This window comes from Aethalodelphis obliquidens, unplaced genomic scaffold (genome assembly GCF_003676395.1).
Source record: "Aethalodelphis obliquidens isolate GAN/ISIS:26980383/991018 unplaced genomic scaffold, ASM367639v1 scaffold2, whole genome shotgun sequence".
Classification (NCBI taxonomy): Eukaryota; Metazoa; Chordata; class Mammalia; order Artiodactyla; family Delphinidae; genus Aethalodelphis; species Aethalodelphis obliquidens.
Genome location: NW_020837946.1, coordinates 8121794 through 8140413, shown reverse-complemented (window position 1 = coordinate 8140413; position 18620 = coordinate 8121794). Strand labels below are relative to the sequence as shown.

The window sequence follows — 18620 nt, the reverse complement described above, 5'->3', positions numbered from 1 at the left end:
TTTTAAAAAACAAAAATACAAAAAGCACAACTTGAAGAGAATTAAATATCTAACTCTAAAACCACAGATTTAAGAGCTTGTTGAAACAGAATCCTAGAAGATACCCCAAAAGGGGGAACTAAACTGATGTCTCTCAAAGTGCCATGCCTTCTGCAGGTTCTGCTTCGAGGTTACAGTTAACTAGGACAATACTTATTAGCTTGACAGAATTATGAGGATGACTTACACATTTCTGATAGAGAAACTGTATTTAAAAGTGCCAAGTGGGACTTCCCTGGTGGTGCAGTGGTTAAGAATCCACCTACCAATGCAGGGGACACGGGTTCAAACCCTGGTCCAGGAAGATCCCACGTGCCGCAGAGCAAGTAAGCCCGCGCGCCACAACTACCAAGCCTGCGCTCTACAGCCTGCGAGCCACAACTACTGAGCCCACATGCTGCAACTACAGAAGCCTGCACACTCTAGGGCTCATGTGCTGCAACTAACTGAAGCCCGTGCCCCTAGAGCCTATGCTCTGCAGCAAGAGAAGCCACCACAATGAGAAGCCCACACACTGCAACAAAGAGTAGCCCCCGCCCACCACAAGTAGAGAAAGCCCATGTGCAGCAACGAAGACCCAACGCAGCCAAAAAAAACAAAAAAAACAAAAAACAAAACAGTGCCAAGTGCCCCTAACCTCATACTAGCCCCTCCCTGGGAAACCTGGCGAGTCTCCATCTACAGAGCTGTCACACCCTTACTTTGCCAGTTGCACTTTTTTCCCTCCCGTCTCTCTCATCTTGGCCTTGGCTTTTTGCTCCGACAAGTTCCAGAACTACAGAAAGCCCACCGATCTCTGTTCCTTGCTTCTCTTCCAAGGCTCTCTCTGCATCGGCCTGTGACTTGAAGTCAATAGAGGCGATCCTGCAATTGTGGGGATAGGGTAGGGGAGAGAAGAAAGAAGTCAACATTTAGGACTCTTCTGTATTGTCTTTCGAATTAGTAATGCACATACAAGAGTTGAAATGCAAAAGGTAGACAGGATACAGTGACGTCTTCCTTCTGCCCAATTTCTATCCTTAGAGGCAACATGCTGTATAAATAAAAGCAAATGTATACACATACACACACTGTTTTTTTTTTAAAAAAGCTCTACTGAGATATAATTTCCAAATCATAAAATTCACCCATTTAAAGTGTACAAGGGTATATTTACAGAATTCTACAACCATCACCATAATCTAATTTTAGGACAATTAAGCACCCAGCCCCGGTCACTCCTCATCCCCCCCAACTCACTCCCATCCCCCAGCTGTAGGCAATCACTATGCTACTTCCTGTCTCTGTAGATCTACCTATTCTGGACATTTCACATAACTGGGATTATACAAATATGCCATCTTTTATGTCTGGCTTCTTTCACTTAGCCTAATATTTTTGAGATTCATCTGTGCTGTAGCATGTATCAGTACTTCATTCCTTTACATGGCTGAGTAACATTACATTGCATGAAAATACTACATTTTGTTTATCCATTCATCAGCTGTTAAGACATTCTGGGTTGTTTCCGGTTTGGGCTATTATGAGTAAAGCTCATACAAACATTTGTAGAAATGTGTGGATACACGTTTTCACTTCTTGTGGATTCATACCTAATAGGAGAATTGCTGGACTGTATGGCAACTCTATGTTTAACATTTTGAGAAACTGCTAAACCGTTTTCCAAAGCAACTGTGCTATTTTACATTCCCACCAGCAATGAGAGAGGGTTCTGACTTCTCCACATCCTTGTCAACACTTCTTATTGTCTTTTTTATTACAGCCACTCTAACAAGTGTGCAGTGGTATCACATCATGGTTTTGTTTCATTTTGGTTTTTCTTAACATCTTTATTGGAGTATAATTGCTTTACAATGTTGTGTTTCTGCTGTATAACAAAGTGAATCAGCTATATGCATACATATATCCCTATATATGCTCCCTCTTGCGTCTCCCTCGCACCCTCCCTATCCCACCCCTCTAGGTGGTCACAAAGCACCGAGCTGATCTCCTTGTGCTATGCAGCTGCTTCCCACTAGCTATCTATTTTACATTTGGTAGTGTGTATATGTCAATGCTACTCTCTCACTTCATCCCAGTTTACCCTTTCCCCTCCCCATGTCCTCAAGTCCATCCTCTACATCTGCATATTTATTCCTGTCCTGCCCCTAGGTTCATCAGAACCATATTTTTTAGATTCCATATATATGTGTTAGCATATGGTATTTGTTTATCTCTTTCTGACTTACTTCACTCTGCATGACAGACTCTAGGTCCATCCACCTCACTACAAATAACTCAATTTCGTTTCCTTGTATGGCTGAAGAGTATTCCATTGTATATATGTGCCACATCTTCTTTATCCATTCATCTGTTGATGGACATTTAGGTTGCTTCCATGTCCTGGCTATTGTAAATAGTGCTGCAATGAACATTGTGGTACATGACTCTTTTTGAATTATGGTTTTCTCATGGTATATGCCCAGTAGTGGGATTGCTGGGTCATATGACAGTTCTATTTTCAGTTTTTTAAGGAACCTCCATACTGTTCTCCATAGTGGCTGTATCAATTTACATTCCCACCAACAGTGTAAGAGGGTTCCCTTTTCTCCACACCCTCTCCAGCATTTATTATTTGTAGATTTTTTGATGATGGCCATTCTGACCGGTATGAGGTGATACTTCATTGTAGGTTTTTTTTTACATAAATTTATTTATTTAATGTATTTCATTTTTGGCTACGTTGGGTCTTCATTGTTGCACGCGGGCATTTCTCTGGTTATGGTGAGCGGGGGGCTACTCTTCACTGTGGTGCACAGGCTTCTCATTGCGGTGGCTTCTCTTGTTGTGGAGCACTGGCTCTAGGCACGTGGGCTTCAGTAGTTGTCGCTCGCAGGCTCTGGAGTGCAGGCTCAGTAGTTGTGACGCACGGGCTTAGTTGCTCCGCAGCATGTGGGATCTTCCCAGACCACGGCTCAAAGCTGTGTCTCCTGCATTGGCAGGCAGATTCTTAACCACTGCGCGACCAGGGAAGCCTCCTCATTGTAGTTTTGATTTACATTTCTCTAATGATTAGTGATGTTGAGCATCCTTTCATGTGTTTGCTGGCAATCTGTATTATCTTCTTTGGAGAAATATCTATTTAGGTCTTCTCCCCATTATTGCATTGGATTGTTTGTTTTTTTGATATTGAGCTGCATGAGCTGCTTGTATATTTTAGAGATTAATCCTTTGTCAGTTGCTTCATTTGCAAATATCTTCTCCCATTCTGAGGGTTGTCTTTTCGTCTTGTTTATGGTTTCCTTTGCTGTGCAAAAGCTTTTAAGTTTCATTAGGTCCCATTTGTTTTTGTTTTCATTTCCATTTCTCTAGGAGGTGGGTCAGAAAGGATCTTGCTGTGATTTATGTCATAGAGCGTTCTGCCTAAGTTTTCCTCTAAGAGTTTTATAGTGTCTGGCCTTACATTTAGGTCTTTAATGCATTTTGACTTTTTTTTTGTGAATGGTGTTAGGAAGTGTTCTAATTTCATTATTTTACACGTAGCTGTCCAGTTTTTCCAGCACCACTTATTGAAGAGGCTGTCTTTTCTCCACTGCGTATTCTTGCCTCGTTTATCAAAGATAAGGTGACCATATGTGCATGGGTTTATCTCTGGGCTTTCTATCCTGTTCCATTGATCTGTATTTCTGTTTTTGTGCCAGTACCATACTGTCATGATTACTGTAGCTTTGTAGTATGGGAGTACATACTTCCATACTACAAAGTCAGGGAGCCTGATTCCTCCAGCTCCGGTTTTCTTTCTCAAGGTTACTTTGGCTATTCAGGGTCTTTTGTGTTTCCATACAAATTGTGCAGTTTTTTGTCCTAGTTCTGTGAAAAATGCCATTGGTAGTTTGATAGGGATTGCACTGAATCTGTAGATTGCTTTGGGTAGCACAGTCATTTTCACAATGTTGATTCTTCCAATCCAAGAACATGGTATATCTCTCCGTTTGTATCATCTTTAATTTCTTTCATCAGTGTCTTACAGTTTTCTGTATACAGGTCTTTTGTCTCCTTAGGTAGGTTTATTCCTAGGTATTTTATTCTTTTTGTTGCAATGGTAAATGGAAGTGTTTCCTTAATTTCACTTTCAGACTTTTAATCATTAATGTATAGGAATGCAAGAGATTTCTGTGCATTAATTTTGTATCCTGCTTCTCTACCAAATTCATTGATTAGCTCTAGTAGTTTGCTGTTAGCATCTTTAGGATTCTCTATGTATAGTATCATGTCATCTGCAAACAGTGACAGTTTTACCTCTTCTTTTCCAATTTGGATTCCTTTTATTTCTTTTTCTTCTCTAACTGCTGTGGCTAAAACTTCCAAAACTATGTGGAATAACAGTTGTGAGAATGGGCACCCTTGTCTTGTTCCTGATCTTAGAGGAAATGGTTTGTTTTTCACCACTGAGAACGATGTTGGCTGTGGGTTTGTCATATATGGCCTTTATTATGTTGAGGTAGGTTCCCTCTATGCCTACTTTCTGGGGAGTTTTTATCATAAATGGGTATTGAATTTTGTCAAAAGCTTTTTCTGCATCTATTGAGGTTATCATATGTTTTTTATCCTTCAGTTTCTTAATATGGTGTATCACATTGATTGATTTGCGTATATTGAAGAATCCTTCTATTCCTGGGATAAACCCCACTTGATCATGGTATATGATCCTTTTAATGTGCTGTTGGATTCTGTTTGCTAGTATTTTGTTGAGGATTTTTACATCTATGTTCATCAGTGATATTGGCCTGTAGTTTTCTTTTTCTGTGACATCTTTGTCTGGTTTTGGTATCAGGATGATGGTGGCCTCGTAGAATGAGTTTGGGAGTGTTCCTCCCTCTGCTACATTTTGGAAGAGTTTGAGAAGGATAGGTGTTAGCTCTTCTCTAAATGTTTGAGAATTCTCCTGTGAAGCCATCTGGTCCTGGGCTTTTGTTTGTTGGAAGATTTTTAATCACTGTTTCAATTTCACTGTTTGTGACTAGTCTGTTTATATTTTCTATTTCTTCTTGGTTCAGTCTCGGAAGGCTGTGCTTTTCTAAGAATTTGTCCATTTCTTCCAAGCTGTCCATTTTATTGGCATATAGTTGCTTGTAGTAATCTCTCATGATCCTTTGTATTTCTGCAGTGTCAGCTGTTCCTTCTCCTTTTTCATTTCTAATTCTGTTGATTTGAGTTGTCTCCCTTGTTTTCTTGATGAGTCTGGCTAATGGTTTATCAATTTTGTTTATCTTCTCAAAGAACCAGCTTTTAGTTTCATTGATCTTTGCCATTGTTTCCTTCATTTTTTAAAATTTATTTCTGATCTGACCCTTATGATTTCTTTCCTTCTGCTAACTTTGGGGCTTTTTTTGTTCTTTCTCTAGTTGCTTTAGGTGTAAGGTTAGGTTGTTTATTTGAGATTTTCTTGTTTCTTGAGGTAGGATTGTATTGCTATAAACTTCCCTCTTACAACTGCTTTTGCTGCATCCCATAGGTTTTGGGTCGTCGTGTTTTGTCATTTGTTTCTAGGTATTTTTTGATTTCCTCTTTGATTTCTTCAGCGATCTCTTTGTTATTTAGTAGCATATTGTTTAGCCTCCATGTGTTTGTATTTTTTACAGTTTTTTTCCTGTAATTGATACCTAGTCTCATAGCATTGTGATCAGAAAAGATACTTGATATGATTTCAATTTTCTCAAATTTGCCAAGGCTTGATTTGTGACCCTAGATATGGTCTATCCTGGAGAATGTTCCATGAGCACTTGAGAAGAAAGTGTATTCTGTTGTTTTTGGATGGAATGCCCTATAAATATCAATTAAGTCCATCTTGTTTAATGTGTCATTTAAAGCTTGTGTTTCCTTATTTATTTTCATTTTGGATGATCTGTCCATTGGTGAACGTGGGGTGTTAAAAGTCCCCTGCTATTATTGTGTTACTGTCGATTTCCCATTTTATGGCTGTTAGCATTTTCCTTATGTATTGAGGTGCTCCTGTGTTGGGTGCATAAACATTTACAATTGTTGTATCTTCTGGACTGATCCCTTGATCATTATGTAGTGTCCTTCTTTGTCTCTGGTAATCGTCTTTATTTTAAAGTCAATGAGAATTGCTACACCAGCTTTCTTTTGATTTCCATTTGCATGGAATATCTTTTTCAGTCTGTATACGTCCCTAGGTCTAAAGTGGGTCTCTTGTAGACAGTATATATACAGGTCTTGTTTTTGTTTCCATTCAGCCAGTCCATATCTTTTGGTTGGAGCATTTAATCCATTTACATTTAAGGTAACTATCGATGTGTATGTTCCTATTACCATTTCCTTAATTGTTTTGGGTTTGTTTTTCTAGGTCTTTTCCTTCTCTTGTGTTCCCTGCCTAGAGAAGTTCCTTTAGCATTTGTTGTAAAGCTGGTTTGGTGGTGCTGAATTCTCTTAACTATGCTTGTCTGTAAAGGTTTTAATTTCTCTGTTCAATCTGAATGAGATCCTTGCTGGGTAGAGTAATCTTGCTTTTAGGTTTTTCCCTTTCATCACTTTAAATATGTCCTGCCACTCCCTCCTGGCTTGCAGAGTTTCTGCTCAAAGATCAGCTGTTAACCTTATGGGGATTCCCTTATATGTTATATGTTGCTTTTCCCTTGTTGCTTTTAATATTTTTTCTTTGTATTTAATTTTTGATAGTTTGATTAATATGTGTCTTGGCGTGTTTCTTTGGTTAATCCTGTATGGGACTCCCCGCGCTTCTTGGACTTGACTATTTCCTTTCCCATGTTAGGGAAGTTTTCGACTATAACCTCTTCAAATATTTTCTCATACCCTTTCTTTCTTTCTTTCTTCTTCTTCTGGGACCCCTATAATTCGAATGTTGGTGCATTTGATGTTTTCCCAGAGGTCTCTGAGACTGTCCTCAATTCTTTTCATTCTTTTTTCTTTATTCTGCTCCCTGGCAGTTATTCCCACCATTTTATCTTCCAGGTCACTTATCCATTCTTCTGCCTCAGTTATTCTCCTATTGATTCCTTCCAGGGTACTTTTAATTTCAGTTATTGTGTTGTTCATCACTGTTTGTTTGCTCTTTAGTTCTTCTAGATCCTTGTTAACTGTTTCTTATATTTTCTCCGCTCTGTTTCCGAAATTTTGGATCATCTTTACTATCATTACTCTGAATTATAGGTTGCCTATTTCATCTTCATTTATTTGGTTGTGTGGGTTTTTATCTTGCTCCTTCGTCTGTAACATATTTTTCTGTCGTTTCTTTTTTCTTTTTTTCTTTTTTTTGATGGGTGGGGTTGTATTCCTGTCTTACTGGTTGTTTGGCCTGAGGCGTCCAGCACTGGAGTTTGCAGGCAGTTGGATAGAGCTGGGTCTTGGTGCTGAGATTAGGACCCATGGGAGGCCTCACTCCAATTAATACTCCCTGGGGTCTGAGGTTCTCTGTTAGTCCAGCAGTTTGGACTCAGAGCTCCCACTACAGGAGCTCAGGCCCGACCTCCAGCCTGGGAACCAATATCCCACAAGCTGGTTGCTAGCAGTTCCTCCCATCCCCTTAGGTGTCCATGATCCCCCAACGGTGCCTGGTAGGTTCCCTAGTTGTGCGGAGATGCGAATTCCGCGTCCTCCTAGTCCACCATCTTGACTCAGCCCTCCTTCACATCATGGTTTTGATTTGCACTTCCTCAGTGACTAATGTTGAGCATCTTTCTACGTGTTTATTGGCCATTTGTACACCTTGTTTGGAGAAATGGTCATTCAAATCCTTTCCCCATTTTTTAATTGGGTTGTCTTTTAATTATTGAGCTGTAAGAGTTCTTTATGTATCTTTTATATATACAGGTCTCTTTCATATATATGATTTGCAATATTTTCTCCCAGGATGTAGGGTTTCTTTTGACTTTTTAGATAGTGTCCTCTGAAGTACAAATGTTTTTAATTTTGATAAAGCCCAACTTCTCAATCTTCTCTTTTATTGCTTGTGCAAGACTCTAATCCAAGATCACAAAGATTTACTCCTGTGCTTTGTTCATAGTTTTCTAATTTAGCTCTTACATTTAGGTCTTTGATCTATTTTGAGTTAATTTGGGGGTATGGTATGCAAGCCCAGCAGAGTGCCCCCAAACCTCCTCACAGTAAACACTGCTAACAATTTGGGATTTATCTTTTCAGACTTGTTTTCTAAATCTGTGGGATTCTTTTCCAGAGATTATGTTCATCAGAATACAGTGGCACAGATTATTTTAGAGTTCACCGACACCAACAAATTTAGCTCAAATGTATCTGTAATCCTGATACCCAATTTTTACCACATTGAGAATCCCTTCAAAATACATTCTATTCCATCCTTTCTAATTTCACCATATTCATCCTCTTAGGCTACCAAAGCCCAGATATATAGTGACAGTGTTTCATTAATTGGCTACAACATAATTCTAACAGACCAAGTTAACGTTCTCTTTTGGTACCTGTCCAGACAAGTCACCAAGGGTGTTATTTTCCTGTAGTCAGCCCTGGAGAGACAGGATGATGATAACCTATGAGTGGATTCTTCTAATCTTCAATCTTGTACTTGATAGAATAAAGTCTTCATTCCTCTATGACAGCCCTACAGTCTTCTAGAAGCCTTTGGCTATCCATTTATGATGCTTTCTCTGCCTGCTGGTAGAAAGGCTGGATAACTACTTTTTCCTTCTCTAAAATCCGGTATGAGTGATTTGGGAGAATACAATGAAATTCTGTTATCATATATTCTTTTTCAGTACAAGGTACAAAGACATACCTTTCACTCATCCCATCCTTGCTCACCAATCTGATTTGAAAAGTATCCTCAAACACTTCTATTAATTCATGCTGAGAGACTCTGTCAGGCAAGTTCTTGATCAAAAGTGTTTTGGCATTTCCATCTTCATAAACACAAAAAGAGTATTTTTAGTCTGAGTTTAGATCTCATAAGCATCAAGAGTTCTCTAAGAGAGAAAAAATACTTCTCAAAGAGTTGGAGAGTAGTACATATTCCTTCATTTAACAATATTTGGGGACTTCCCTGGTGGTCCAGTGGTAAAGAATCCACCTTCCAATGCAGGGGACGCAGGTTCAATCCCTGGTCGGGGAACTAAGATCCCATATACTGCAGGGCAACTAAGCCCACGTGCTGCAAACTACAGAGCTCACATGCCCTGGAGCCTGCACGCTGCAAGCAGAAAGAGAAAACCTGCATGCCACAACTAGAGAGAAGCCCACGCGTGCCGTAACAAAAAGATCTCTGATGCCTCAACAAAGATCCCATGTGCCATAACTAAGACCTGACACAGCCAAAAAAATAATAATAATAAATAAGGAAGATAAATAAATAAAATATTAAAAAAACCAAACATTTGCACACAGCGTCTGGGTGACAACGGCCTGTGCTACGTGCTGGCTGTGAAAATACGGACTTGGCCTCCACTCTTGAGAATGTAGTCTTGTTGGGGAAAAGGCTAGTAAACAAACAGTCACATAATTACAAACTGTGGTTAAGTGTCAGGTAGGAAAAGTAAAAAGGGAAATGAGAACATCAAGTAGAGAAGACTTAACTTAGTCTGGGGGCAAGGGAAAAGTTTTCTGATCTGCAGAGGTAACCTTTAAGCTGAGACTCTTGAATGGGTTGTCAATAGCCAGGGGATAAGTCACGAACATTAGGACAGAGAAGGTGAGCCGTGCGGCTAGAGCAGAAGGAGTGAGCACAGCAGAGAGAGTCTGTGCTGTGGAAGTAGGCGACTTGCTAGAAACTGAGGAGTGCTTGCACAGAGTAAGAAAAAATACGATATTCCTGTCTGATGCAGCGTCTTCTAGGTACACAGGTATCTCTGAACAAGTTACCTTGCTTGCATACGTTTCTTTGTTTCCTCTCCCTTTTCGGTTTCTTCCATTTAATTTCATATCCAAGGACGTTTGTCTCACTAAGTTCCAGGGCTTTTTCCTGGTCGTTAGCAGATTTAAAATTCACATAACCAAATCTCCTACAGAGATGCAGCCGAAAAGGGAAAAAAAACACAAGTAGAGTCAAAAGGCATATGCCTTCCAGCTGGCTACTCACACTGGCTGTGAAAGTGGAAATTAGCATTGAGTCAAACGCAGCTGTCAAATTTTACAAATTAAAACCAAGGCTCCCCCAGCTGGCAATATCAGTGCCATCAAGTAACCGGAGAGCAGCAGTTCTCACCTGGGGTGAGTCTGACAATATCTGGAGACACCTTTGGCCGTCACAACTGGGGCACTTCTAGCATCTAGTGGGTAGAATCCAGGGATGCTGTTGAACAGTCCCCCCCAACAAGGAATTAGCTGGCCCCAAATTTTAATAGTGCAAGAGTCGAGAAGCCCTCCTCCAGGGCAAGGACTGAGAGTCAGGGCAAACTCACCCGCTGAAATCATTATTAGTTTTCTAACTACTGGCCAGATTTAACCAAAAGCTATAAAAAATGAAACGACACGCTTTTGAATTTCTGTTTTAAGAAACAGCCATTGCACTTGTGAATTGAAACAAAAATATCTTTTTTTTTTTTTTTGGCCATGACATGCGTCTTGTGGGATCTTTTTTTAAATAAATTTATTTATTTTTGGCGGTGTTGGGTCTTTGTTGCTGCGCGCGGGCTTTCTCTAGTTGCAGCGAGCGGGGGCTACTCTTAGTTGCGGTGCACGGGCTTCTCATTGCGGTGGCTTCTCTTGCTGTGGAGCATGGACTCTAGGCATGCAGTCTTCAGGAGTTGTGGCACACGGGCTCAGTAGTTATGGCTCGCCGGCTCACGCAGGGTCAGTAGTTGTGACGCACTGCCTTAGCTGCTCCGTGGCATGTGGGATCTTCCCGGACCAGGCCTCGAACCTGTGTCCCCTGCACTGGCAGGCGGATTCTTAACCACTGCGCCACCAGGGAAGCCCCAGCTTGTGGGATCTTAGTTACCTGACCAGGGATTGAACCCATGCCCACGGCGGTAAAAGTGCAGAGTCCTAACCACTGGACCACCAGGGAACTCCCAAAAATATCATTCTTAAAATAGAACGTGTTGGCAAACTCAAAGGCTATTAGAGTAAGTTTCTTTTTTTTTTGGTGGTGGGGGGGCTGTGCTGGGTCTTCGTTGCTGCCTGCGGGCTTTCTTCTAGTTGCAGTGAGGGGGGACTACTCTTCGTTGCAGTGCACAGGCTTCTCATTGTGGTGGCTTCTCTTGTTGCGGAGCACAGGCTCTAGGTCCACAGGCTTCAGTAGCTGTGGCACACGGGCTCAGTAGTTATGGCTTGCGGGCTCTAAAGTGCAGGCTCAGTAGTTGTGGCGAACGGCTTAGTTGCTCTGCAGCATGTGGGATCCTCCAGGACCATGGCTCGAACCCGTGTTCCCTGCATTGGCCGGTGGATTCTTAACCACTGCGCCACCAGGGAAGTCCCAAGAATTTTTTTTAATGCAAAAGGAATGTTTATTTACTACAAACACAACAATATTTCACAATATAGTTAATGAAAAGTGTAAGCAGAGCAATGTGTCAAAAGTTGTGGCATCACCTCTGGAGCCAGAATGCTGGGCTCAAATCCCGACCCTGCCACTTTCTAACTGTGTGATATTCGGCATGTCACTTAACTTCTCTGTGCCTCAATTTCCTCCTTTGTAAAATGGGGATAATGACAATAATTACTGCTGAGAATTGTCTTATGGATTCAATGAGTTAAATAAACAAAGATCAACGCCTGGTAGAATGAGCACTCAATGAACGTTTACTATTATTATCATCTTTTCATTTCTACCTGAGAAATCCTGAGCACCATAGAATAAGCATGCTTACACCCAAGACATATGCTTCTGATGAGAAAGAAGTAAGAAACGATGAAATTCAATTCGGCAAAAAAGCAGAACTGATACAGAACCTATATTTGCCACCAAAGCTAGGGGTTTTGTGATTAAATCTGTGTTCGTTTAAAATAATTCTAGGCAAATAACATTGCTCACAGTTGGAAAATCATGAAAACATGTTTCTGTAAAGACCTGGAAGATCTTGTGATTAGTTTAGTATTTTGGTTGGAAAAATGGGATAGCAAAATTTAATATAATGGATTTATTAAACGAGCCACTGAAGGACTTTAAATACTCATTCTGAACTGCAAGAGGCTGAGGTAATATCTTATAAAGGGCGAAGAACAAGTAACAAAAGGATCTGACAAGAATAATAATTGTTGGGCTGATAAACTCTTAACAACAGCCTTAATTTATCAGTATTTACCTGGACAAGCCAACTCTGACACCAACGACTGCGACGTCATTTTTAGCAAAAAATTCACTAAGACCAGTTTTTAGTTCAGCAACAGTTTTGTTGAAATTCAGGTTTCCAACAAATAGTTTGAAACTTACAGGTGGTTTAGCTGACATACAAAAAGGCAAAGAAAAAGAGAGAGAGAGAGAGAGAAAGAACTCAAAGAAACAGTTCAGAAAGAATGATGCTAAAAAAAATTTCCATTGAAGAATCTGGCATATTGTAACACCAGGCTGCAATTAAAATCCCTTTGTCCATCATTTAGGCTAACAGAGTTTTGGTTTTTGCCAATATGAAACTCTCCACGTGTCTCTTGTGCTCTAAAACGCAGCAAAGAAGTTACCTTCTAATTTCTGAATTTTGGTTTCAGGGGAAGCATTCTGTTTGGTCATTTCCTCCTTCTGGTTTATCAGGTGCTTTCTTCATAGGCTCTGTGGGCAAAAGCCAGAATACAAATTTTTGTTTCTTTGGGTTTTTGTAAAATAAATTTATTTATTTATTTTGGCTGTGTTGGGTCTTCGTTGCTGCACGGGCTTTCTCTAGTTGTTGCGTGCAGGGTCTACTCTTTGTCGTGGTGCGCGGGCTTCTCATTGCGGTGGCTTCTCTTGCTGTGGAGCACGGGCTCGAGGCACGTGGGCTTCAGTAGTTGTGGCACGCGAGCTCAGCAGTTGTGGCTCACAGGTTCTAGAGAGCAAGCTCAGTAGTCGTGGTGCACGGGCTTAATTGCTCCACGGCATGTGGGATCTTCCTGGACCAGGGCTCGAACCCGTGTCCCCTGAGTTGGCAGGCAGATTCTTAACCACTGCGCCACTAGGCAAGTCCCAAGAATATAGTATTTTTAATCGTCTGTCTGTGCCACTAAATGAGTAAAGTGGGAGCCTTTACACTGTCCACAAATGCCATACCTACACTGTGCCTATTCTCCACAAGATGCCTGGGTTAGGTCTGGTCAGAATACTTTTAATTGGATTTTTTTTTTCTTTTTTGTGGTACGCGGGCCCTCACTGTTGTGGCCTCTCCCATTGCGGAGCACAGGCTCTGGACGTGCAGGCTCAGCGGCCATGGCTCACGGGCCCAGCCGCTCTGCAGCACGTGGGATCTTCCTGGACCAGGGCACGAACCCACATCCCCTGCATCGGCAGGCAGACTCTCAACCACTGTGCCACCAGGGAAGCCCCAGAACACTTTTAAAAGCATTTATAAATTAATTAGGAAAAGTTCTTCAAGTTCCTAAAAGAACTTCAACAGCTCTGTCCCACGGCTTCGCTTATAACTCTAATTCCTTGATACTGGCTACCACTTAACAAAACTGGTTTAGGTCATTCTGACCTTCCTCTTCCTCACAGCCTTCGTCATCACCCTTATGGTCCTGCTCATCTTCCTCTGCCCCCAGGGGAAAGGCTTTTCTCCCCCTGGCCCATGAAGGATACAGGGTTTCTTTTTCAGAATCTAAATGAAAACCCACCCAATTACTGCCACACAGACTTGTTAAGAATGAAAATGACAAGTTGTTCTTTCAGAGAAACTGCTCATAAGTCTGACTGTATATACAAATCTAAGAAAAAAATTCGCTGTCATTTTAACCTTTTATTTGAAATAATTTAAAATGTATTATTGTATTTTCATAACAATGCTAAGAATTACTGCTTTGGAAGCAATACCATTTAAAATGTTACACAGACGCCATCAGGACAAAAAAATCACTCAGAGTGAAATCTGGGGGACAATTAACCTGCCTGGCTCATAAGCACAAGGAGAGAAAGAGTGTACAATACTCAAAGAGAAAACTCTGATTCTGGTCATGTGGACAACAGAAGTCAAATGTCCACTGGGACTCCTCAAGCCAAGCCTGGAGAATCGGCCAGGGATGCCAAGGGTGGCATTTCCACAGAACCCTTTCGAGAGCCATGTGCAATGGCACGTAGGGCTGACCCCTGAGAGCCACCAGCAGGGACGTCCCCAGAGGGGACTCTTTACATCCCTCGACCTGACACAACTCACAGTTCTTACCTTCATCCTCCTCAGGGTTCTCAAGTCCCTTCTCATGGTTCTCGAGCAGGGCACTCCTCCTGTCTTTTGGAACCTTGGCCCCTGTGGCTCCCTTCCTGCATGGTGATATTAATTTCTCAGCAAACATGGGAGCCAGAAACTTTTTTTTCTCGATTTTATTTCCTGGAGCAGTAGTAATCTTCCTACCATTTTTCTGAGGGACATCAACCTAGAGGAGGAAGAACAACAATGAAGAGATGTCTCCTCTGTGGCCAGGAGGCGACAGTCACATTGCACAGTCAGCAAGTGCAAGATCTGCTCAGGCCCACGTGTCAACGGCTGTGTTGATTTCTCCAGGATGAATTTCTCAGTGTGCAGTAAAAGAGCTCCCAGCACCAGAATTACCTGGCACGCTTGTCTAAGAAAAAAAGAGAAAAAGAAAATTCTTGTATTTCAGTTAGAGCTTCGAAATCAGAATCTCTACAGGGAAGGGTCTAGGTTTCTAAAAGTATGCAAGGAAAACATACCAAGTCAACGACTGTTCAGGTGGCTCAGTGTGTCTGTAGTGTCCCAACTCTCTGCATTCGAGTAAAACACCAAAGGTGAGGACCCCCACACAGGCACCTAAAACATACACAGGAATGAGAGCCAGGCCCCCAAAATTGGACCTCGTGCTTCCTAATTACACCACTGATTCCTATCCCAGAGCTACTAAAAATTGGGCACAGTATTATAAAACTAAATGACTAAAGATGAAAATTTTAGCAGAACACTGAATGAAGTCTCGCCACATACAAAAGGAGAAAATGAAGAACTATGGGCGGTGGATGACCATGTGAAAACACAGCAAGAAGGAAGACATCTACACGCCAAGGAGAGAGGCCTCAGAAGTAACCGAATTGCCAACAACTTGATCCGGCCTCCTGAACTGAGAGAAAGTAAATTTCTGTTGTTTCAGCCACCCACACATCTGTGATATTTTATTATGGCAGCCCCAGCAAAAACACAACTGGTGTGTGTGTGTATGTATATGTATGTGTGTATATATACATACACACATACACACATACAGACCTCAACCCACATCACAGGAAGAGATGAGTCACTATAATATGTGATTAGCATTACTGGCTATGAACAATATTTACAGGCAAACAGATGAGGGACCAGTTCATCTGGCATAGGAATGACATGGGATCAGGGAAGGCACGTGAAAGAGACTAGGGTTTGAATTAAATAATTTCAACGAGCCCACAGTAGGGTATGGTTAGCCTAGAAGTTAATCTAACTGTGATACCACCACTATATGCTGCACCAATCAGAGTAAACGGTCACAGGCATCACATTTTAAAGAGGAATGACCAAAGGCTGCCAGTGTGAACAGTCTAGAACCATAACACATGCATCTCAGTTTAAGGAAAATATAATGTGACTACTCCTATTTTCCTCTGAGCTAACACAGTCTGGGTTCCGAAACAAAAGTTGCATTCACCAAGAATTTTTTGGCTCTGATTGGTATAGAGAGTTAATGCACTGTGTTGTGGACATCACAGTACAGTAGGTGCTCTCCTAACTATGTCTACTAACTATGTCCACTTAACTGTGTCACATTAAGCTAGTCTGTGGCTGGATTAAATGGCCATCTCAATTCCAAACAGGATTTACTAACTTGATGCCTATGAAATGCATGCGAAAAGCACATGCGGCTAATGGGCTACTAAGTGGTACTCGGTACACCTAGAAATTTCTGATCCTGTAAGCTGAACCGTATCCTTAATAAGCCTCAGTCTTTTGTTCGCAAACCTATATATGACCATTGTAGTTGCAGTTTCAATTACATAATAAATGTAATATAAACCAATCAGATTAATGCAAAAAGTTATTGAACCTAGTAAAACATAGTTGAACGCTTTGGACATACTCAATAAAGCTCAAATTAGGTGTGGGTGAGGAACCATAAAAGAATGGGGAAAACAATGTAAAAATGTAGGCGTCTGTTTTCGAATTGCTTTCCTAGCGTTTAAGTTTTGCTTTGTTTTAAAGAAACAAATTTTAAATTGCAAAAGATGCACAATGGGTATACTTTATACAAAGATAAGCTACTGCAACAGTGAACTCAAAGTCAAAGACAAAGCCTTAGCCCCATATCAAAAGATTGGCGATTGAATACCTATCTGTCTCTCCAAAAGAGCTGCTTGGGCGAAGACTGAGAAATGAACCAGAAAAGAGTAGAGGCTTTGGATTCGGCAGAACCAAATGCATAACGCGGGTTCTGTCACTTATTATTTGTCACTTATTAGCTCATGAAACCATGAGCAAGTTAGTCAATGACTCTCTTTTCCTGTCTATAAAATGGAGCTAAGGATCCCTACCTAACGTGGTCACTGTGAGGATGAAATGAGATAGTGCATCAAGTCCTAGCACAGTGGCTGCACAGATGAAGCATTCAATATTCACTGTGTACCCACTCACCCACCGCAATTCTTTTAGGGCCCAACTTAAACCTATCTACATTGGAATACTAATGCAGAGGCTCCCAGCCAGAAACAGAACATACTAGGGACCTAAATATTTGCTGAAAGGATAAATATGGAAACATACGTTTGGTGGACACACAAACTAATGGAATTGAAGGAAGCAATTTTAAGAATCAAGAGATTTTCTTTCAAACCGGTATTTCCAGGCAATCAAAATAACTTTTCAAACAAAGAACACTTTTGTATTCCCCAAATAAACTGCACTTAGTCACAATGTACTTTTCTTTTTGCATAACACTAATATTTAGTTTGCTAATACTTTGTTTGGAATTTTTACATCTATGCTCATGAGAGTGGTCTGTAACGTTCCTTTCTAAAAATGACCTTGTCAGATTTTGGTATTGAGTTTAGGGTGAGCTTGTGAAACTAGTTGGAAAATGTTCACAAAACCACTTTTCAGATCAAACAATGCAGTTTAACTGCTTTCCTCTGGATTTGGATTGTTGACATTAGTAAGTTACTGTGCTGCACACTGTACACATAGTTACCTCATCTCTACTGCCATTGTCCTTATCTTCTGATGTCTCATCTTCCCCATCTTCTATCTCCTCTGGGGAAAGGCTCATTTTCTTCAGTTCACCTTGATTTGTTTTCCTGCTTCAAATGGACAAGATTATTAGGCACATCACAGGGACTTCAACATTCCAGGCTATGCACCTTTTGCCTCTAGTATTCGTGTTAAGTTTCCATTTGCAATAAGTCCGTGTTAGGCCTCATCCTAGTTATTTTCATTTGGAATCTTTTACTCTTACCAGCTCACATCAAAATATATTGCACAGATAATTTTTGGTATATGTTTGTAGGCTAGGTCTCCCATACCTTCTCTTTTGCCACGATCTAGAAACGAAACTCCTCGAGGTAAAAAAGGAATTCCTCCCTTTTCCTCTCATTCGGCTCCCTTCACCATCGTTTTCAAGTAACTCTGATGCTCTTAAAAATTAGTAATTCCACCACCGACTGCTCAAACGGAAGCACACGGGACCAAAATAAAGCCCCCAAAGCGGAACAAAATCAGTACCTACAATTCAAGTGTCTTTACCTCTCCAGCCTGAGAACTCACTGTTAACTGGAGCAGCTTCCATCTCTACCCCCATCAAAATTAACAACACAAGTGAGACTCAAGCCATGACCTTTAACCATCACTTCCCAAATTAACCCGCACAGTGTTGTCCCTGACGAGTACTCCTCCCCTTAAAGCTATCGCTGGTGTAGGGCCCCGCCCACTCAAAGCCCCGCGGGCCACCACGCGCGGCCACCTACACTACACGGCCGGGAAGAGCCTGCAGCTGCCCGCAGGCGCCAACTGGCTGGCAGTGCCCTCCCAGCAGCCTCCCACAACTCCAGGCCCAGGCAGAATACAGCACGGAAGAGAATGACGCCCTCGTGACTCCGCCTCGCCCAATCAGAGCCCGCGCTGCCTTGAGGCCAGTCCCGAGCCGCAATCCTGGGGGGGCGGGCAGTGCGCGAGCCTGGGGGCGGGGTCTCGAGCCGGGGCAGCAAGTGTTGCGCCTGCGCGCAGGACGGACATTTTGGTTTGGGCGGGCCCGGGAGGCCCCCGAGTGGGTGAGGTGGGCGCTCGCTGTGAGTGCAGCGCTTCCGTGGAAAGAGGCACGGCTTCCACTACATGCGGGGACCCAGGGTCGGTTCCAGGCTTTCACATCCATTAATCGGGTTAGGCAGCCACCCCCTCGTTGGGGTGTGTGTTAGTACTCTCGACATGTTCAGCCTAGAAAGAGGCACAGACCTTACAGCGCGAGGTGGAGCGGAGACCAGAAGCCGGCAGTCGGCCTCT

The 18620-nt window shown here is 41.9% G+C and overlaps 1 long non-coding RNA gene across 5 annotated transcripts; it reads right to left on the bottom strand.

Moving 5' to 3' along the window:
- Nucleotides 1-576: 576 nt before the first annotated feature.
- On the bottom strand, nucleotides 577-18213 carry LOC113626765 (uncharacterized). Of its 5 annotated transcripts, XR_003435261.1 has the most exons (8): nucleotides 17648-18213; nucleotides 17317-17422; nucleotides 14819-14915; nucleotides 14499-14709; nucleotides 14313-14407; nucleotides 9889-10028; nucleotides 8810-8933; nucleotides 577-903 (listed from the first exon to the last, which is right to left on the bottom strand). It is a non-coding gene; the product is annotated as an uncharacterized LOC113626765 (long non-coding RNA). The 5 variants fall into 5 exon arrangements; XR_003435249.1 differs by lacking the exon at nucleotides 9889-10028 and having other exon boundaries at nucleotides 14313-14709; nucleotides 17648-18212; XR_003435262.1 differs by lacking the exons at nucleotides 577-903; nucleotides 8810-8933; nucleotides 9889-10028 and adding an exon at nucleotides 11386-12733 and having other exon boundaries at nucleotides 17648-18210.
- Nucleotides 18214-18620: the final 407 nt, after the last annotated feature.